We start from the raw sequence: 23188 nt of genomic DNA, 5'->3' as shown, positions 1-23188 counted from the left end.
CTGTCTCCACCTTGTAAGGGGAAAGCAGAGTCACCACACAATTTGGTAACGTATAATAAGTTCTTCAGTAGAAAAAGTTGGGGGGAGGGTGGGGACTGGAGGACTGAGTTAAGGGGCCAGTTTGGCTAGTCTCTTCTCTACTCCGGGTCACAGGTTCTTACCTTTGCACATTGATAGGCTTCATCTGGATGAGCCATCTCATCCGTGCTGCAGATGGACATCCCTCCAGGGTGACTGAGAGATGCTCTGATTCCTTTTCCCATTTGTGGGAGAAGTCATCTGGGCCATGCATAGTTTGGCAGCAGAGGTGGCTGAATCAGGATGCTGAGAGAAGAGAATTCAGGTCAGTAGGCCACCCTGGGAGTGTTTTATATGGGGAGGGATCTCCTCGGCTCCTAGAGCAGCCAGGAAGGCTGCAGAGCGAAAGCATGACCTCACAGGTATACACAGCATCATGGACTCAGTGTCATAAAAAAGCAGGGCATTGTGGGCACAGATCAAGGGTGCAGCAGGACATCCTGCAGGACAGCCCTTGCCGTCTTAGCGTCCCTGAGAATTGTGGCAGACACCTAGGAAAAAATCAAGTTGTGAGCTCCAGGTGTGGGTCAATGGTAGAGCACTTAGTTACCATGACCAAAACACTGGGTTCAATCCCTTACCCCCTCACATAGTGGAGAAAGAACATTCCTTATCCTATGTGTTGTTTTATTATTTCACTGTAAAATTATACATTATTTGTAATTGCACAAGTATCTTGTAATCACTTTATCCTTATAGAAAGTAGAAACAATTCAAAGAAAACCAGTGTCTGTGACCACTCACTTACTAGAGGTGCCCACCTCATGAGCAGCCTTCCAGACAGTGTGCCCTGATTTATACTCACGTATGTAGAGAAATCCAAAGTTTTGTCTTTACAGAAATAATCTTCCTGGAATTAGAATTTTGAAATTCCCTTTTTGGTGTGTTCAGAAAGATGTGGATATTCATGTCTCAGCTCCTCTTTGTAGGCTTCATCCGGAGACAGATGAAGGTGAGATGCTATGTTCCAGGTCTCAACCCAGCTTCCTTAGCAAGTCCAGCAAGGAACCCTCAAAATTCACCAGCAAAAGTCTTGGGTTCATGCTACATTTTGACCACTGTGGTCAAAACACCCACTGCTTGACCAATCCCTGCTCTTGTTGGCTAGTACTGGGTTACATGCCTGCCTCTGGATCCAAGACTTGAGCAGTTTCATACAAAGCCCCAAATAGCATTTCTTAATAAAGAACTATTTGGATGGGAAAAATTATATCCCACTTTTGCTAACTCTAACTGAATTTTAGCATTTTCTTTAAATGTAATTAACAAGTCACAATAGTATGAAAAGTATCTATAACTTTGGGCGGCGGTAGAGTATGTGTTTAGCATATGTGAGGCCCTGAGTTTGATCCCCAACACTAAAAATGAGAAAGTGGAGAAGGGGAGGAGAAGGAGGAAGAGACCAGCTTAATGTTACACTAGTCATCAATAGATACTGCATGCATTTCATATCACAGTGATCCCAGATATCTCAAATTATCATTTATGTCCGTCATTACTTTGAGATTATAATAGCTATCAGACCAAGCACACCTTGTTATTTAATGAGTTCATAAAGAAATACATATTTCTATATTGCAAGTTTGTTTTTCTAATAGTTTGGTAACTATTTTAATATAATTGGCTTCCTTCAGATCGTATGTAGAATATATTATACATTTAGAAACATCCATTTGAGGAGGGATGTGGTCCACAGGCTTTCACAGACTACCGGACAGGTCCATGGCACAAAAAAGAGCTTTGATGTAGTGTGGGAGAGGGGCAGTTCCCCAAAGGAAAGGGCAGGGGCCTTTGCCAGGGGGAGAAGAAGGGGTATTGAGGGAGAGGAAGCAGCAGAATTCTGCACCAACAGACTGGAGCCTGCCTTCCCAGCTGGCCTGCCAGGGCGCTTCCATAGAAGCCATGGAATAGCCTCTTTATCTTATTGGTTAGACAGAAATAAAATCAAAGAGGAGCTGGAGCTTACCTCAGGCCACTCAGCGAGTGGCAGTACCATGGCTAGACTAAAGCTCCTGCCACTACATATGATTGTTTTACTCCAGATGCCTCAGTGTGAGTGAGACCCTCTACTCCAAAACTACACATGGCAGAGAAAACTTCATAGCATTAAATGCCTATGTTACTGTAGCAAATAAATGAATTCCTATGTTGAATAAAAGAAGAAAGAAAAACAAGAAAATGAACAGTCTCAAACTAATAATCTAACCCTCCGCTTTAAGACCCTGGGAAAAGAAAAGCAAACTAAACTAAAGCAAGAAAAGGAAAGAAATAATAAAAATTTGAGTAGCTATTAATAAAATGGAGATTAGAAAAACAATAGAGAAAAGATCAATGTTACAGTTTATATCTAGATGCCCCCCCAAAGCCTCATCTACTCTTAGGTGGGACTTTTGGCGGTGACTACATTATAGGGATGTGATACTGATCCGCTGTTAGGAGGTAGGGTCTAGCTGAAAAAGGTGGGTGACTGGGGACACGACCTGGAAGGGGCCTGGCTCCACCCTTCATTCCCTACTTTTTAGCTGCCAACAGTTAAGGAACTTTACCCAGACCTTTCCACCATGTGGCTTCTGTCTGGAGTTGACTGGCCATGCGAGGGCTAAAACTCCAAAACATGAGCCAAAAGAAGCCTTTCCCCCACTTAAATTGTGGTTGTCAGGTATCACGTTCCAGTGATGAGAATGACTGGAGAAGTGGAGCTGTTGCTGTGACTAGACTTGATCATGTGGCTTAAAAACCTCTCAAGCTGGTTCTAGGAGGAGTTTGGAAAGGCTTGCAGATGCTGGCTGGAGAAAAAGCCCTAGAATGGAGTAATGGAGGCTTTATAGGACATTCTGGTTTGTGCTCAGAGGACCAGAATGCTGCTGGCAGGAAGGAAGGAAGGAAGGAAGGAAGGAAGGAAGGAAGGAAGGAAGGAAGAAAGAAAGAAAGAAAGAAAAAAAAAAGAAAGAAAGAAAGAAAGAAAGAGAGAGGTTTCTTCTGGGAACGAGGACTCCATTGACAGCCAGACTCCAGGCCATGTGTTTTATGCTCTGACGGAAAATTAGTCTGCATCCTATTCGTGTCCTAGTGATTAAGGGCAGCAGCCTAAATTTCGAGGCAGCTTAATATTCAGGCTGTAGAATGGATACTGTTTGCTGATTTTAGTCAGATTTATACAGAAAATTGGAGCAAAAAGCCCACTAGAAAAGTTTTCAGTTTCCCCAGACAGATCGGGTCAGCAAAGTTGGAACAGAGGAGACCTTGGTAGCTAAAAAGATTAACGTTAAAAAGAATCTAAGACTTGGGCATGGTGATACATGCCTGCAATCCCCACACTTGGAAGGCCAGGATAGGAGGATTGCCATGAGTTTGAGGCCAGCCTAGGCTACAAAGTGAGTTCAAGGACAACCTGAGCTGCATAGTGAAACCCTGTCTTTAATAGACAAAAAAAAATCCAGGTATTTTACAAAAGGACAATAGAAAAGATACCTTAAGCACATGTGAGGAACAAAGAAGGCCCCATCCTTTACAAACTCAAAATTACAAAAGTGAAAATTTTTCTTTGAGGAAAGAGCCCTAAAGCACCAAACTCCTAAAGGGCTATTTAGGGAATTGGTTCCACGGGATTCTGTTTACTGTACTCAATCATGCAGGCAATTGGAGACTTCTGAGTCACGATACAAGAGAGCCTGGCTATTGCTTGTGCTGGCTGGTGGCCTTGGCACAGTCTACCTGTTGCTGGTTTTACAGATATGCAGAAGAATGCAAGAATTGTGGGTTTTGGAGGGCTTCTGTCTAGACTGCAGGAGAAGGCCTGGGAGGCCAGCCGTGTGCCCCTGAATGGGCCCTGCATGAAGCTATGAGCATGAAGCTGAACATGTAGTAAGACCCAGAGAATTAGCAAACAGGAACACAAAATGTCTGAGGAAAGCTGCAAGTGGTGAGCAAAGCCAGCTCAAGAGAAAAGCTATGAGGGCTACAGCCACCAGCAGAACCATAATGACAGGGCTACCTAAGCCATTCGGAACTGCAGCTAGCCACAACTTGCTGGACACAGAACTAGAGAATTTAATGCTTGCCCTGCTGGATTTTGGTCTTGCTTTTCCCCATTAGTTTCTGTCCCATATTCCTTCCTTTTGGAATGGGAATGTTTATCTTGTGCTATTGTATGTGGCAATGTTTAACTTCCTTTTTGAATTTTCATTGAACCTCACAATTAAGAGTTTGAATTGTCTCAGAGGAGACTTTGGCCCTTGGTCTTTTCAGCAATGCTGGAACTCTTAGGACTTTGGCAACTCTTAGAGATGGAGTAAACATGCTTTGCAGAGTGGTGACTATGAGCAGGAGGAGAAAGAAGATGCCCCCTTCCTATGAGCCAGGAGGAGAAACAGGAAGTGCCCTTCCCATGAGCCAATCAGCATACAGGCTGGGAGAAAAGGAGAGCCATGCTCCCATCCCCAGCCACAAGCAACTGGCTAACTCAGAGGAACACAGACTGAGCTGATAGCAACTGAGGTACAAAAAACAACTTAATGCTTGTATTGTTTGATTGACTATGCAGGTCTAAAGCTGGTAGTCTGAGCATCTATTTAGAGGATAACTATGCAATGTAACAACTGTGGGGGGCTTTCTTCTATCTTGTTTCTGAAATCCAATAATGTTCTATTTTATTTTTCTCCATTTTACTGTTTTGTGTTACTCAGTGTTTTGTTTTGATTGGTTTTATTCTGTTCTGTTTTGATTTTATTGTGTCTGATGATATTGGCAGCAATTTTGAAGATAACAAGAGGCATTATGGCAGCCACTGTTGATTTTCTATTGTCCTGTTTTGAGGTCCTAGCACGTTTGCTGTTTTGTTTTGTGTGGCTTCATTCTGTTTTATTTTATTTGGTTTTGTTCTCTTTAAAATTATTAACAAACAAATAAATACATACATTTTGCAAAAGAGATGTGCATGAATCTTTTGAGGGCAGAGGTGGTAGAGTGTTATGATTTATAACTAGATGTTCCCTCCAAGTCTCATATGCTCAGAGGGAGGCTTTTGGAAGGTGATTGGATTATAGCTTGCCATTAGGAAGCAGGCCTGGTTGGAAGAGGAGGCTCACTGTGGTATGACCTGGAAAGATACATCTCTGGTTCTGGCTCCTGCCGTTACTCTCTCTTCTTTCTGACCAGCATTAGGTGAGCAGATTTCCTCCCACTATGCTCCTCTGTCGTAAGGTCCTGACTTGGAACCAACTGACCATGTACTAATCCAAAATAAACCTCCCCTCCTTGAAGTTGTGGGTGTCTGATGTGAACGACTAAGACAAGCAACAAAAGGAACAGAAGTTTGACTAGACTGACCAAGAAAAAAGACAGGCTTGTAAAATAAGGAAACAAAAGAGGAGACATTCTTACCAAACTTACTGAAATAAGATGGTTTACAGTGATAAACTAGAAAACTCAGGTAAAATGTGCAAATCCCACAAAAGCGTAACTTACTTACTTATTTATATATATAGTTCAGGCTGGCCTTAAACTCCTATGAATAGCCCAGGCTGGCCTCAAGCTCATGGTGATCCCCCTGCCTCAGCCTCCTGAGCAATGAGGCTACAGTGTGCCATCACACGTGGCAAGCACAAATTATTTAAAATGACTCAAGAAGAAATAGAACCTCTGACTAGATCCAAACCAAGAGCTTGAGCTAGGAATCAATCAAAAAAGTACCCACAAAGGAAAGTCCCAACCCGATAGCTTCATTGGTGAATTCTATCAAAACAATTATACATGAGGATTTACCCAGAAAAGTGAGTATTCTAATAGGAAGGTATGTACAAAGGTATCTCTGGCTCCCAAAAGATTGAGTCATCAAAAGCAGTAAAGTCAGTGGGGGCCCCTGTCACTAAGCCACCACTGAGGACTCAGCTGCTCACCCCCACCTCTCACTTCCAGGGTCCAACCTCCCCTCTTTCTGCAGGCCGTTTCCATGAAGAAGAAAGAATCCTTTTGTATGTTTTCTGTCCAGAACCTCTGCTCTTTCTACCCTTTTCTGATCCTCATAAAGTTGATGACCTGCCTCCCACTGATGCTGAGGATTATATCCATAGGAAAATTCAACAGAGAAATGACAGAAAATCTCCTTCTACTATCCCAGGGATTATTGGTGATTATGATTTAAAAAAAAAAAAAAAACCTAGTGAAGGCACTTAAGAAGACATTTGCCTGCAAGGGTACTGTAATCAAGTGTCCAGAATATGGCGAAGTGAATCAGCTCCAGGATGACCTGCGCCAGAACACATGCTGGTGTCTTGTAGAGACTGGCCAGGCTAAGGGCGATCAGTCGAACGTCTGTGGGTCTTAAGAGCTCGTGGCTCATTGAAGCTTAAGTGAGGATTTCCTTGCAATGAGTAGAATGTTCCTTCTGTCCCTTGTCACAAGTTTAAACACCACAGCTTATACAATGTAATTGTCTGGATCTGCTTTTGCTTGGATTAGTATAACTCCTCTGTGCAATAAACTGAAGAGAGCCAGAAAAAAAAAAAAAGACAATAGAGATATATCAAATTAAATTGGTGCGTAGAACTATAGTGGGACCATTTTGAAAAACTATTCAAAGATAATTCATAAGAATTTTTTGTTCCATAAAACAAGACCAGTAACGAGCGCCTGCCTGTTAAGTATGGGATCATGAGTCAGATCCCTGGTACAAAAAAAAAGACCAATCTGCTCTGTGTTCCCAGATGTTTTGCAATTATTTTAGGGATCATTAAGACAAAGGATGGGAGAGTATTTTGAGCCTTTAGTAGGATAATTACTGTCGGGACTCTTCACAGTATATACAGCACGACTTTACTCGTGAACTGCATTTTATTTCCTGCACTGAATTATCTCCTGCCTTGTGGCCTTTGTACTCCTTGTTCCCTTGCTCCAGAATGCTCTTCCCTCAGCTCCCCTTGGAGCCTGCTCTCATCCTTCACGCCTTAGCTCAGATCTCATCTCCGCAGGTGAGCCCTTGCTGAGTAGCTGATATAAATTAAATCTCTGAAGTCATCTTACGTGTTGAAATGTGAATTAAGCAGGGTAGGAGAAGCAGGAGCCATGTACTGTCAGCCTCAGTATCTCCCAGAGGGCAAGACAGCTGCTCTCAGGTAGAAGATGCTGTTACATAAAGGCCCATCTACCTTTCTGTGAAACATACAGTCAGCCCCATTGTACAGAGCAGGAAGTTGAGGCTTTGGGAGGAAAAATGGCTTATGCAAGTTTTTTGGGCAGGTGAGGTGGTCATGCAATTTATTGTTCAAACTGAGAAGCCTCTGCTCTGAACAATACTAAACTGAATTTGACCTGGAACAGTAGAGTTATACACAGGGACTGCAAGCAAAGAGAAACAGGCATACTCAGAGCGTTGGGTAAATACGGGCAAGTGTAAACTATGTTCTTTCAACTACATCCCAAGTTCAGTGAAAAGTCAAGTTCAGCAAATTGCTTTCCCACGTGCCCCTGATCCACAGGGAACGCTCTCCTGCACAGCCCAGGAGCAGCTGAATATCACGATGCTTTGCTGACTGTATTGTTGCCCAGAAGTCCTGAGGAGATTCTCCGAAGCAGGAGCCAAGATTTTTCTCTGCCAAAGCAGATGCAACAATAGCATGCATAAAATTAAACCTGCATCTCCTTTGTAAAGAGAAAGGAGATGAAAAAGACTTAAGTAATAAACAGCACTTTAAAAAAGGATTCATGAGATCATTCAGCTATGCAGACACACATTTACCTCAACATAGAGCCTGCATCAGTCACCTTTCTGTTGGGACACAACACCTGACATTCACAGCTTAAAGGGAAAGAGGGTTATTTGGCTGATGGCTGCAGTCTCTGGTTGCTTGGCTCCAAGTCAGAGATATCACAATGAAAGTGTGGGTGCAATAAAGCTGCTCATGCCATGACAGTCAAGAAGCTGAGACCAGAAGAGTAACAGAGGGAAGGGCTGGGGTACCCAAGGGCGTGACTCCATGACTCACCTACACACATTCAAAAGCGAGCATCACTAAGCTCTTAGGCATCTTGTAGGCTAATCAAGTTGACAATCAATATGAACTATCACACAGCCCCACAATATTCCTGATCTCTGACCAGAGTTTCCTGTTCTTAGGAATTCACCCCAAAAATGAGAAAAAGGAAAAGAAAAGCTAGATAGGTTAAGCATCCATACAGTGGAATGGGCGTGGGACTGAGTTTGGACAGAGCCTGGAGCCGAGCATGCTGCACTGGAAACCCTCTTCGTCCCTCTGAGAAGTCCCGCTCATCAGAGCATTGAGGTAGGGTCTATTTCCCTTCCCTCGGTGCTGGATTGGTCTTGTGACTTGCTGGGACTGAGAGAATGCTAACCACTGCAGAAAGGAGCCCAGCTCACCTGCCGGGTACAGCATGTGTGCGGAGAAAAAGCCCTGGAGGCCAAGAGCGCACACAGGAGCAGGAGCCTTGCTGGACCCTCGCCAGTCCAGCTTCTTCTGCAGAAGCATCTGCAGTGAACCCACCTGGGAGACTCCAGCCACAGCGCACCTACCCCAGCTGGTCACAGGGGGAGCAGAAATGAGCCAGCTCCACCCAACTTTGCTCCAGCTGCAAAGCTGTGAGCAAATGAGTGGGGGTCGTGGGTTTTAACTATGACATTTGTGGGTAATTTGTTATGCAGCAGTAGGTAACTGTCTCTATGAGATTGGGGAAGTTATTAAAATAATCTGAGTCTCAGTTACTTGATTTGTAAAATGGGGTAATTTTATTACTTACCTTATAGAATTGTAGTGATGCCCTAGACTACATAGTAAAGATTTAGTGATTTTTGTGAATTACACTAGATATAGTTGGCTCCATCTCTACAGGAGCCAACCAACCACGGATTGAAAATAGTCACTGAAAAGTTACATCTGGCTGGGTGTGGTGGTGCACACCTGTAATCCCAGCCCTCTGGAGGCTGAAGCAGGAAGATCACCATGAGTTCGAGGCCAGCATAGTGAATCTGAACTATATGGCAAGACCCTGCCTCAAAGAAAAAAAAGAAAAAAAGGATTCAAAGTGAGTTCATATTGGCCTTGAACTCACTTTGAATCCTTTTTTCTTTAACAAATAAATTATATCCTTACTGAACACATAAAGATTTTTTTCTTGCCATTGTTCCTTTCACAATATACTATAACAAATAGTTTTTATTTTAAAAAAAGCAAAACAGAACAAAGGTGAAAATGATACAGAATTTCAAAAAATAATAGTAAGAAATCAACACTAGTTAATACATTACATATTGTTATCTTAGAAGTAGTTGTTCAGGACACAAAATCAAAGCATAAAAAATGAGCAGACAATCAAACAATGACCACAAAACTATTTTTTGATGAATCAACAAAAACTTATTAGTATGGTTATCCATCTTGCACACTTATACGTACATACAGTTATATGCATATACCTACAAGTTGTACTTTCCTTTTAAGTACTTTCTTTCCTTATTATAATGTCTATTGTATATTTTGGATCTTATTACACTTTCAGTTTTTTATTACTTTTATTTATTTTTTACACTAGAGAGACAATACATTAGTTATAAATGTGAGTCTGATTTATTTCACCTTTGAGGATAGTCTCAAGTTGCCTCCATTTACCTATAAAAACCTCAAGATCATCCCTTTTCATAGCTGAGTAATATTCTATGGTATAAAAATATCATCTTTTTCATCCATTCTGTCATTGATGGGCATTTTGGTTGTTTCCAAGATTTAGCTATTACAAATTGTGTGCTATGAACATGGGTGTGCATATATCTCTGTGACATGACCTTTTCAGTTTTTATGGGAAAATACCTAGGAGGGGAATAGCTGGGCTAAATGGAACTTCCAATCCTAGTCTTCTGAGAATTCTCCATACTGATTTCCATAGTGGTTGCACCAGTCTACACTCCCCACAACAGTGGAGCCATGTTCCTTTTTCCCCCCGCAGCCTCGCCAACATTTGTTATCAGTTGATTTCTTGATGTAGCTATTCTTTCTGGAGTGAGATGAAATCTCAATGCTGTTTTAATTTGTATTTCTCAAATTACTGATGATGGTGAACATTTCTTCATATATTTATTTGCCACTTGTATATTTTTATCTGAGAACTGTGTGTTCATTTCAGATGCCCATTTTTGGAGAGGGTCTTTGAATTTGGGGGGCCTGATGTTTTTCAGTTCTTTATATGTTCTGGGTATAAGCCCTCTGTCTGAAGGACTGCTGGCTAAAATTTTTTCGCATTCTGTGGGTTTGCTTTTCACTTTGTTTGTGATTTCTTTTAAAGTGCAAAACTTTTTAATATGATCAGTTCCCAGTTGTTGATTCTTTGAAGTACTTTCCATGCAGTTTGTGTTTTGTTCATGAATTCTCTGCTTATCCCTATGTCTCCAAGATTTCTACCTACTTTGTCTTCTAGTAGATTTAGTGTTTCTGTTTTAATATTTAGATCTTTGATCCATTTTGACTTTAGTGTATGGTGATACTCATGGGTCTAATTTCAGTCTTTAGTATGTGGAAAACCAATTTTTCCAACACCATTTATTAAAGAGGCTATCCTCTTTCCAGTGAACATATTTAGTAGCCCCTTTGTCAAATATCAGGTGGCTGAGTGTCTTTGTAGTTGTGTTTGCATCTTCTAATCTGTTCCATTCTTCCTCAGGTCTATTTCTTTGCCAGTACCACACTGATTTTATCACTGTAGCTTTGTAGTATAATTTCAAGTCAGGAATTGAGATGCCTCCTACTTTGCCTTTGTTGCAAAGAATTGCCTTTGCTATTCTAGGTTTCTTCTGTTTCCAAATGAATTTTAAGAATGTTTTCTCTAGATCTGTAAGATATATTAGTGGTATTTTGATTGGGATTGCATTAAATCTGTATAACAGTCTTGGGAGTATGACCATTTTCACAATGTTGGCTCTTCCTAACCAATAGCAAGGATTATCTTTCCATTTTCTGATATACTCTTTAGTATAACAAATACTTACACAGCACTTACATTGTAATCTAGATGTTATTTACAGGTACAGGAGTGAGTGGCTTTGTTATATGCAAATACTATGTCATTGTAGAAGAGGGATGTGAGAATCTTTGGGTTTTAGTATCCTCAAGGCATCCTGGAACTATTCCCCAATGATATTGAGGGATGGCTGTAAGTAATAAGTCATTTCCTGCACACTTTGAGTGTCTATGTTACCAACATGTCCTACTAAGTAAAATCATATGGAACCATTAGAAACCACAAGCTGGGCTTGGGACATAGTTCAGTGGTAGAGCCACACCTAGATTCAATCCATGCATTCAATACTCAGTACTGCAAAAAAGAAATCACAAGCAGGGTTGTGGATATAGCTCAGTGGCATAAATTCCTGCCTGCAAGCTCTAAGTTGTGAGTTTGATCCCTAGTACCCCCCAAATCACAAGTATTAAGGTTCATGAAACAACTTAATCTATTAAATAATTTGAGATGAAAACTAAGTAATAAAAATTTTAAAGAATGAGCACAATGACAGCCACTCTGATCCCAGCAATGTAAAGAAATCTAGGTAAATGTTGGAAACCATTACAAAGAAATGTGTATTTGAGTGGTGGGCTTTATATAAAAATTCACTCAGGATATCCTTAATATTTTTGTCAATTTCTTCATAATGAATCATTTTAACCATCATTTTAATCCCCAAATGGAGTAGTTTAAAAAAATGAAGAGATGGAAACTGTGCATTTGAGTTTAGATTTTAGAGAAAATGTTCTCTACAAAGATTCCCTTTAGGGCTGGGGATATAGCTCAGTGACATAGCACCTACCTGGGAAGCATGAGGTCCTGAGTTTGATTCCCGGTACCTGAAAAAAAATTGCCTTTAATCTGACCTTCATAAAAATAATTTTAGTAAAATTATTAAATAGAAAGTCTGGCCATTGTATGATTTGTCCAGAGCCACTATAATCCTGGCAGGGAACGAAGTGTGTGCGTTCCTCCCGTTATTCGGTAAATACTTGGAGATTAAGTGGCTCACTAAGGCGGTTAGATTGGCAGAGATGGAGCAGAGACTTGAGCCCCAGGCCACATGAATCCCTTTTCCCATCATCCCTCACTTATTTGCCAAAGCAGCACACACTACACCGAATATTCGTGTTTTAAGTAAAGCGAGCTCAAGCCAGCTTGCAAGCAGTGCGACACAAGATCTCACAACGCAATGGTGCAGAGTCAGGAAGCCTCATCTCAGGTTCTAACTCACTACAAAGCCAGTTCCATGGGGCCTTGAGTGCCCTCGCCAGCTTGACGGGGGATTTGAATAGATATTCCAAGAAGCCTGAAACTTATGTCAAACCACAATCCCCTCCACCTTAATTTTAACTGATTATAGTTAGTACCTTAATCCTAAAATTACTAAAAATATGCCAACAGTACTCAGATTCTTTCAAAGTAATATTTGGACTTACAGTTCCAGGATTTGGATTTTTTTTTGTTAGTTTGAGGCCTCCCTCTGCTACATAGTGGGTTCAAGTTCAGCCAAAACTACATAGCAAGACCCTGACTCATAAAAAAATAAGAAAATGTAAGTTCATGAATGGGGAAGATCCTCCAAAGTAAGAGGAAAAGTTCAGGAATCATCAAGAAGAAAAGGAAGAAGAAGAAGAAGAGGAAGAGGAGGAGGAGGAAAAGAAGAAGAAGAAGAAGAAGAAGAAGAAGAAGAAGAAGAAGAAGAAGAAGAAGAAGAAGAAGAAGAAGAAGAAGAGGAAGAAATCATACTACACTAACACTGCCTACTTCCTATGGTGACTGAAAGTTTAAAACTCATAATACTAAGTGTTTGCGACACTGGAACAACAGGAACTCTTGTATAATATTGGCAGAATTGCTAAATGCTGCAAACAGTTTGGAAAATAATTTTGTAGTTTCTAGTAAAATTAAATATATATTTATGATATCACCTAAAATTCCATTTTAGGTATTTGTAGAAGATAAATGAAAGGAAAAATTGTTCACATAAAGACATATATATGAATTTTTCTGAGGCAGGAGGAACACCATGTGTTTCAGGTCGATCTGAGCTACCTAAGTGAGTTCAAGGCCAACATGAACTGTATAGTGAAATCCTATCTCAAAAAGGGATATAGATGAATTTTCATAATAGCTTTGCTAACAATAGACAAAAACTAGAAACTATTCCTTCAATTGGTAGAAGGTCAATGAATAAACAATTATGGAATGTCCATTCTATGAAATGCTATTAAGCAATATAAAGGAACAACCGTAACAGAAAATGGCCTACCAGACAGTATACTTCAGTTTCTCAGTAGCTCACTAGTTCAAGTTGCTTCTGTCTCTAAGAAATAGCTTGTCATTCTGATGCACATTGTATAAACCAATCCCCAACTGTTGTAGTCAGGGGTTGTACACAGAGAACAATTAGAATCAGGACATGGAGTTTATAATATTAGTTTTACAATGGTCACCAGGAGTTAACACAGGAAAATGTAGGAAATTTATCCACAACACCAAAGACATAGAATATTTAGTCAGGGACCTAAATCCCACTGCAATGTCCCGCATGAGTCCAGATAAAATCCCAGAGCTCATGACAATGCCTCCACGAGTCCAACTGGAGGTCCAGAGCCCACAAGAAGGACTCATACCAGTCTCTTTTACGGATCCGTGCCGGGAAGACCCAAGGGTCAGCGGTGGAAGCCAGAGAGTCTATGCCAGCAGGATGAAGGAGCTCTGCTGGAGGGATGAGGGTTCTACGCTGGAGCTGAGAAGTCACACTCACAACAAAGACCAGGGCTGTCCTGAAAGGCACCACAGCCATCCTCAGCCACATGGAGGCCCCGAGCTCCGACGACGACAAGCACAGTCGGGTACCTGCCAGGAAGCAACGTGAGTTCATCCTGGAGATCAAGTGGCCACGTCTTCCTCTCCGGAGCCAGGAAAAAGAGGCCCATTTTTCCTGACAATTCCACCTGGCCACTCATCAACTTCCACCGCTGCTGCTAACGCCTATAACTTCTCTCCAGACTTGCCTGGTTCCAGCTAGCCATTGCCTGCATCCAGCCACACGCCTCCCCACCCAACCATATGTGCCCATCCTGGTCATATGGAGCATTTAATGCCTACTCAAAATCTCTGTCAACAATTCCTTCTTTAGTTCCACGTTTTGACTGAGGAAAAATTGGACTGTCAGCCCTGACAAATGAGTTGCACACTATCAAGCCTGAATTGATAGGACAGACTGAGTTCTGTCAAATTGGGCCCCTGAGAGCTTGCGGTCATTACCAAAGTTGGGGGCAAACTTGTGACTTTCCTGGTAGACCATGGAACAGAAACATCTGCCTTCAGAAGTTCTCTCAGTCAAAATATTACCATCACAGAGGCAACTGGGACTCTTGCCTTTCTCCCCTTCTGCTGGTACAAACTTACAGCCTGAGAGGACATCTCCTTTGCACCAAGCCAGTCAGCCTTTCTCTCTTTTAACCTTGCAAATTCAGCTCTGACTATTCCCCAAGAGGAAGATGATGCCTGCATCAGCCTGAGACAGATAATCACAATCCTATAGTTCTGAAAACTCTCCTCCCGGAGGTATAGACTAACGACCTGCCTTTGGGCATGGCCATTGAATCATGCTCTCACTGCAACCCCTGTCACTATCACATGTCGTGGAAAGCACAAACAGGCATCCAGCCACCCAGCACCCTGATAGACTGTTAACCACGTTGGCAAGATTGCCATGCCCTCAGCAATGCAGCCATCACCTTGCACTCTCTGAACTCATACATGCTTTTTGGACTGTTCTAGATTTAAAAGATGCCTCCTCTGCTTGTGAGCTGCTCCCTTAAGCCCTTTCAACTGGGAAAATCCTAACCATCAATTGCCATTAGGGATTAAAAACTCTCTACCATTTTCAGAGAGCCTCTGACAACAGATTTGGCTCCATCACAGTCCCCTGGGCAAAAAATATATATTTATCAAATTGCTAAAATTCACCTGTCCTGCCTGTACAGCCAGGTCAGGATCTCCAGGCTGCCAATGCCACCACAATTGCCCTGCACATACATTGCCCCAGTCTTCTGCCACCCATGATCTGCCGGTACACCTGCCTGTACCTAAAGAATACCTTCTTTTCCTTCATTTGGCTCCTGTCAGCCAGCCCCTGTTTGCAAAGACCCCAGTTCTGGACTCAAAGGCTAACTGACTTGGACTCAAACTCTCACAGATTTAAACACTTGTTTCTTCTTCATGCACTTCTGACTGATGACACACAAGCTACTTGCTGGAAAGGCACAAAAACCCTGCAATAATATCTGCCTGAAACTGGTTACAAAAAAGAAATTCTGCAAATTTCTGAGAGATGTTGGTTTCTATAAAATCTGGACCCTTGAGTTCACAAAAACAATGATGCTTACTCAGACTGCCAGCCCCTGGGAGTGCCCAGTGCCCTACTTGTGCCAATAACTTGGATTCAGTGGCTAAGGGCTGCCTTCCCACTTTGCCTCTGTATTCTAACAGCCCCGGCCCTTCAGATAAAGAAAGCTGACAAGCTCACCTTAAGCCAAGACCTCACTGCTCAGGTGCCACATGCTGTACTGGGATGAACTGTTCTAAAAAAAGGACACACACACTCCAACAGATGCTGAGTACATTTTATTTGTGGATGGAAGTAGTTCTGTTAGGAATAAAGTCTGACAGACTAGATATGCTGTGGTCATCTTGGACAAAACTATTTTGGCCAAAACTCTCCTGCAGGGATAATCTTCATAGCAAACTGCTTCATGCTGCTGTTTGTAAACCTGTCATCAACAACGCAGAATAAGGCCTCAGCCCCCTCTGGGCAGCCAATGGACTGAAACATCAATCCCAGTCACCAGACCTGCCCCCACCATATATTCTGCAAGTTCAGTCACTGTCACTGCACTGGCACCAGTACCTCATGCAGCCAGCTCAGGTTTTAGTGTCTATGTCACCGGCCCTGACCTCTCATTCCCTACCCATACTGAGAAAATAATAAAAGTTTGTAGGGTACTGCTGTGAAAATCATCCCTAGACAAAGCCTACCTTTTTTTTTGTGCATGTGTGGGTTTTTTTTTTTTTTTTTTTTTTGAGACAGTCTCGCTACACAGTTCAGGCTCACCTTCAGCTCACTTTGTAGCCCAGGCTGGTCTTGAACTTATAAGGGTCCTCTTGCCTTGACCTCCTCAGTGCTGGGATTACAGGCATGAGCCACCATACCTGGTTACTGATATGGCCTATCCTTGATCACTGACAGTGACAACAGGCCTGCATTTGTAGCAGAGGTAATTCAAAAACTAGATTAAATAAAAACTACATAGCTGGGCATGGTGGTGCATACCTTATAATCCCAGCACTTAAGAGGCTGAGGATGGAGGATTGTTGAGTTGGAGACAGTCCTGGAGACAGGATTACAAAGTGAGCACATGGCCAGCTTGAACTGCTCTGTCTCAAAACAAAAACCTATGTACAGCATACAGACCTCAAAGCTCTAGAAAAGTTAAAGCAACAGCTTTAACCCAGTTACATATTAACTACTTTTATACGTTTCAGAAATTCGGCCTTAAATCTGCTGAAAAATTTACCTAGGCCGCCCTCCAAGGCTCGCTCTGAAGAGGCAATGCCCTCAAAGCTCCACTCTGGTCACTCTGGGTGCTGACCAGTCCATGCATGGCTGAAGCTTGAGGACATTGTTCACAGGATTGCTCCATACTTATTTCCCTTGATTTGTGTGTCTTTTCAGGATGCTGATCCCAGTCCTTGATTTCCTGATAATCTTGGGGAGCTTGGCTAGGACCCCTTCTAGGATCACCAGTAACCCTAATGTTACCAACAAGTTGGGCCTTGTCTCAGAAGATCACATGTAACACGCCCAGCGAAGATTTGCAGAGGAAACTAAAAGGGGGGGGTGGGGTGTAACAGAAAATGCATCCCCCCCTCAGACAATGTACTTTAGTTTCTTAGTTTCCCTGGTAATAATTCCTGTTCCAATTCCAGTTGCTTCTGTCTCTGAGGAATAGCTGGTCACTGTGGTACATAGCTGCTCACTATAATGCACATTGTATAAACCAATCCCCAACTGACAAGCCATTCTGCTTCTGTATTTCCTGCTTGCTTATCCCATATAAGCCCTGGACCACCAGAGATCAGGTCCTGATATTCTGGAAATGATCCCTATGAGTGCCTGTCAATGTAAATAAATCTGTCTCCAAATCCTGAGTGTCATTTCAGTATTTTTGCTTGCCATAGCAATACCATGCACACACACACACACACACACACACACACACACACACACATACACTACACAGCATAGATGAATCTCAAACACATTCAACTAAGTGAATTATGTCAGATTCAGAAGATAAATACAGTATAATTTTGTTTAAATAAAATTTTAGAAGAAGTAAAATTATAATGACAGAAAGTAAAGAGCAGGTTTAGGGAGAGAGGATTGATTGTGGAGGAGCATAAACTAACCCTCTGACCCGACTGTGATAGCTACATGACTGTACATACTTATCAAACTCCACTACAATAAAAAGGGAGCATTTTTTTTGTTTGCAAATTATACAACCATAAAAGTGATTTTTTTTAAAAAAAACATATTTATTTACTGTTTTATCTTGATTTTCAAATATAAATTAATTTTGATGCTGAGAGTATCCTGTCCCAGGAGAATTCCAAAGACAGGGTGTCTGTTAGACTTATTGTAAAGGGGATTACTGAGTTGAAAACAAGCCAGAAAACATGACTTTTAGAATATTTGGGGCTGCCATGCATGGTGGCATGTGCCTGTAAATCCCAGCACTTGGGAAGCTGAGGCAGGAGGATGGTGTTATAGTCAAGGGTTGGAGGAGAACAATTACAATCAGGACATGGAGTTTAAAATATTGTTTTATTATGGTCACCAAGAGTTAACACAAGAAACTGCAGGAAATCTATCCGCAACACCAAAGACAGAATATTTAGTCAAGGGCCTGAATCTCACAGCAATGTCCCACATGAGTCCAGATGAAAACCCAGAGCTTATGACAATGCCTTCCACGAGTCCAACTGGAGGCCCAGAGCCCACAAGAAGGACTCATGTCAGTCTCTTTTATGGATCCATGCTGGGAAGGCCTAGAGGTCAGCGGTGGAAGCCTGAAAGTCTATGCCAGCGGGGTGAAGGAGCTCTGTTGGTAAGTTGAGGGTTCTACACTGGAGCCAGGAAGTCAGACTCACAAGACCAGGGCTGTCCTGAAAAGCACCATAGCCATCCTTGGCGACATGGAAGCCTCGAGCTCCTCCGATGACAAGCACAGTTGGGTACATGCCAGCAAGCCAGCGTGGTCAGTTCATCCTGGAGACCAAGCAGCACATGTCTTCCCCTTGGAGCCAGGAAGCAATGCCCCATGTGAGGGCCAGAGCTTCTCTGGGAGAACCAACGCTCAAACGGCAACTCATAGGAGAACCCACAAAGCCTCAACACTTCAACGCAACAAGTTTTTCTCCATGTCTCTATTTATGCTGGCAATTTTCCTCAGGTGGAACATCTACACTCAGCGCCATGATGATGTAATCCAACTGGCATTAAGTTGACCACCAGTTTTTAATGCATAACAGATGGCCACAAGATCAAGGCCAGCCTGGGCTACATAGTGAGTTCTAGCCCAGCTTCAACTACTTAGCAAGACCCTGTCACAAAAAACAAAAACAAAAAAATTCTTCTGTGATATCTCATTGCCCCAGATTAAAGTCCAAATTCCTGAATATGGTTCACAGGGCCCTCTGTGACATAGCATCCGTTGAAAGACTAGCTAGAAAGATGTGATAGTTCCATGAGCCAGAACGGGAGAAGGGGAAGGGAAGATTGGAATGGAGAAGTGTTGACAATACAAAAGCTCTGTGGGTTCTGGCCCCGTGTACAACCCGAGCTTGTTTCCTGGACCATCCAGCCACAAGTTAGAGAATCTCTCCAGGCCCTCTGTTTCAGGATTGTGATTTCATACCTCTCAGTATGTTTCCCTCTGTCTCTGTCTCTCTGTGTATCCTTATCACTCAGTAGACACCTTTAAGAAAATTGTTATCTGCAGATGTGAGTCACAGATTATAACTGGCTCAGTCCGCGGGAGGCTTCACAGCCATCCTGACATGATTCTCTACCCAGAGGAGCCTGAGGGTCGTATTACAGCCTAAAGTGCAAAGAAAGATCATGAGTGTTCTTTGAAATGAGAGAGGGGATGCGCTTACAGCCCGTGAGTGTCTCTAGGACCACAGTAGTTGTCTGGAATCCAGCAAAAAGAGTAAATGGGAGAAGACACGGGCCAGACTTTAGGTCTCTCGGGTGCTGTGTGTCCAAGACACTCAAAGGAACACAGGGAGGGGCTTTCCTCCCAGTGAAATGGAAAGGTCACTGCACGGCCCATAAATCAATGGGCCACTCAGGCTTGGCTTGACCTTGGCAATGTTGCCGACCTCTAGCTCAATTTCTTTATCAGCTGGCTAAAGCCAATAAGGACGGCTCAAGTTCATTCAACGTCTCACATTATTTTCAGTCTCACTAGTAGATACGGTTTAAAGGAAAACATAAAGTGTGAATAATTGAAAAGGGGAAAAAATCCCTGGGTCTCATCATCCAGATGTAAGCAGATGTTTTTCTATTTTAACCCAAAATGGGATTGCAATTATAGATCCCCTTCTGCATCCAATTATTTTCTTTAACAATGTATGATGAATGTCTTTCCATGTCATTAGATTTCCATCTACATTTTTAATTAAAAATATAGTCTTTTATTTATTTTTTATTTTAAAAGTTTTTAGAAGTACCTGTTTGCAGTACACCATGGTTACGTTTATCACGGAGTGTTTGCACGTGCAGGTCACACATCTTTCTGCTTTCAGCTTACTCTTCCCATTCTGCGCTGCTCCTTCCAGCTCTCGGTTCTCTCCCCATTTGTAAAAGCTCTATTTCCTTTTTTTCTTTCAATTCTTTCTTTTTCATCCCCCTTCTCCTCCTCTCCTCCCCTTCTTCTAACTCCAACTCTTATTCTCCTTCTCATTTGAAAGTCTCCCTATTTTCTATCATCATTTAGTTTACTCTTTATTTATATTTTGGATTTCTCATATAAGAGAAACTATGTGATACTTAAACCTGTGTGTCTGTTTTACTTCACTTAATGTTATGGTATTAGATGCATCCATTTACCTACAAATGCCTCAAGTTTATCCTCATTATGGCAGAGTAGTGCTCCATTATACACAAATAGCAAATTTTCTTTTCTTTCTTTTTTTTTTTTTTTCCTTTCTTTCTTTTTTTGAGACAGGGTCTCACTATGTAGTCCAGATTGACCTTAAACTCACTATGCAGCTCAGGCTGGCCTCAACCTTGTGGCAATCCTCCTGCCTCAGCCTCTTGGAGTGCTGGGATTACAGGAATGTACCACCACACCCAGCAGCGCACTTTCTTTACCTTTTCATAAAGGTGAATGTATAGGTTGTTTCCAAGATTTAGCTATTATAAATTTTGTTGCTTTAAACATGGCTATGCACATATCACTGTAGTATAATTATCTTAACTTTTTCCAGAAGACCTAAAAGGGAACAGCTGGGTAAAATGGAATTTCTATCTTAGTTTTTTGAGGAATCTGCACACTGATTTCCATACTGGTTATACTAGTTTACATTCCCACCAGCAATGCAGAAGGGTTCCTTTTTCCTTGAGCCTCACTAGCATTTGTTACTATTTGATTTCTTGATGATGGCCATTTTTTCTGGAGTGAGATGATTCCTCAGTGTTGACTTATTTCTCTAATGGGCAGAAATTTTCAACATTTTAAAAAATGTGTTTTATTGACTATTTGTACTTCCTCTTCTGAGAAGAGTCTTCATTTCAGTTGCTCATTTTTATTGGATTTTTATTTGGAGGGAGGGGGTTTGTTTTCTTTTGTTTTTTTTTTTTAGTTCCTTATATATTCCAGATATTAGTACTCCAAGGAATAGCTGGCAAAAATAAAAAGTTTTTCCCACTCTGTATGTTGTCCCTTCACTATGCTGGCTATTTCCTTTGCTTGGCAGAAGCTTTTTAATTTGATGTGATCCCATTTGTTGATTCTCAGTATTATTTCTCATGCCATTGGAGTTCTGTTCAGAAAGTCTCCACCTGTACCTATGTCTTCATGAGTTTTATCTATTTTATCTTTTAGCAGATTAAATTCTTATGTGTTTGTTTGCTTGTCTTTTTAAGACAGTTTCATGGTGCAGTCCAGGCTGGCCTTGAACTCACTTTGTAGCTCAGTCTGGCCTCAAACTTGTAACAACCTTCCTGCCTCAGCCTCTGAAGTACTGGGATTGCAACCATGAGCCACCATGCCTGGAAAATGTTTCTGTTTTGACATTTAGGTTTTTTGAGTCTTTTTTATTTTAATTTATTGCATGGTGAGTTATATGGCGCTAGACTCAATCTGCATGTGAAAACCAGTTTTCATAGCAGCATTTATTAAAGAGGCTATCTTTCCTAGAGTGTGTTTTGGTTTCTTTATCAAAGATCAAATAACTGAATAACCTGGAGTTGTTTCTGCTTCCTCTATTGTGTTCCATTGACTCACTTGTCAGTTTTTGTACGAGTGTTTCTTCTGCATTTTGATAGTCAGATATGAGTGGATGTCCAAAGGTATTCTCCAGCTGAGGCCAGACTCTCTACAGCAGTACCTCAGTTATCAAACTCAATTCATTCCAAATTTGTGTTTCAACACTGAAAATTTTGAGAACTGAACACCTTGTTCCCATAAGAAATAATGGAAAACCAAATAATTGGTCCCGAGGCCCAAAAAGTACTCTTATAAATTCATTTTATCAGGACTGTAACAAATCTCACAGTGATTTTTTTCCTTTTAACTATCGTGTTCCCATAGTCTTCTTCTTAGCTTTATTGTTCATATCACTAACTTTCTTTGGAGCCATGGTTATGGTATTTTACAAAACAGCACAGTGATGAATGTTTTAACACACTACTGTCTGGGCGAGAGCGGCACTTAGACTGACACTTTGCCCCTTTGTGTTGGGGGCCAGATGCGATACACGTATGTGATTTTCGGTGGGGTATGCAGTTTGACTATAGAGCAAAGTTATGAACTCCGAGAATAATTTTTCGAACTTTGCTGTTCGACAGCCAGGGTATCACTGTATTTCATTGCTCTCTCCAGAAACATATCCAACCCCCAAAGCACTGCCAGGTGCTGTGTAATTTACTGAATGCTCTGTGGGCCACAGAGGAGAGAGTTATCTCTCACAATCCACCAAGCATCCTACTTGAGAGCTGTTTTCTCTTATCTGGCTTTATTGCTCCTCACTCAGCCTCTTCAAACCACCCACAACGCTTCTGATCTGCTTTGCATCGCATGCAGCAAAACTGCAGCCGGGTGGCTGCCCATCAGATGTCAGCTTTCCTTCATTTACTTTTTGATTCTTTTAATAAATACTGTCCATCTAGCACATGGTAGGCACTGTTCTGTATGTGGAGAAATTCAGCGTTCAACAAGTGGAGAAAATGTTAGTTCTTATGGGACCTAAAGTCTTTTTACAGTTCCTTTGAAACAAGTTCAACAATTTAACAGTCTCCTCTTTTTGAACATTTATTTATTTCCATCCCCATTATAAATAATATTGAAGTGAATATCATTTTCAAATCTTACATTTCATTTTCAAGTCTTGTGTTTCATCATTTTCAAAAGTCTTTCCCTTGACAGAGCTTGCTTTTCTCATGATAATACTGAGAAACTGTATTAAAAGGCTAGAAATTGTATTTAAAAGCTAAGAAAAGACAAGTACTTTCCATAAGGTTTCATATTTGTTTATTTGATAGTAGATAAAAGCATGTTGGCCAGGCATGGTGACACCTGTAGACCTAACACTCAAAAGGCTGAGGCAGCAGGATCACTCCAAGTCTGAAGCCAGCCTGGGCAGCCTGAACTCCATAGCAAGACCCTGTCTCAAAAAAAAAAAAAATCTTTTCAAGCCAGGCATGATGATGTGTCCCTATAATCCCCACATTCTGAAGTAGGAGGATTGCAAGTTTGAGCCCAGTCTGAGCAATATAGTTGGCAAGACCACCTCTGAATAAATT

The 23188-nt window shown here is 41.6% G+C and overlaps 1 pseudogene; it reads left to right on the top strand.

Moving 5' to 3' along the window:
- Positions 1–6052: 6052 nt before the first annotated feature.
- Positions 6053–6403, top strand: LOC100734385 (eukaryotic translation initiation factor 1-like; annotated as a pseudogene).
- Positions 6404–23188: the final 16785 nt, after the last annotated feature.

The sequence above is a fragment of the Cavia porcellus genome, unplaced genomic scaffold, assembly GCF_034190915.1.
Source record: "Cavia porcellus strain 051 isolate PalLab524CR breed Dunkin Hartley unplaced genomic scaffold, mCavPor4.1 scaffold_21, whole genome shotgun sequence".
NCBI lineage: Eukaryota > Metazoa > Chordata > Mammalia > Rodentia > Caviidae > Cavia > Cavia porcellus.
This window is presented reverse-complemented; position numbering and strand designations above follow the sequence as displayed.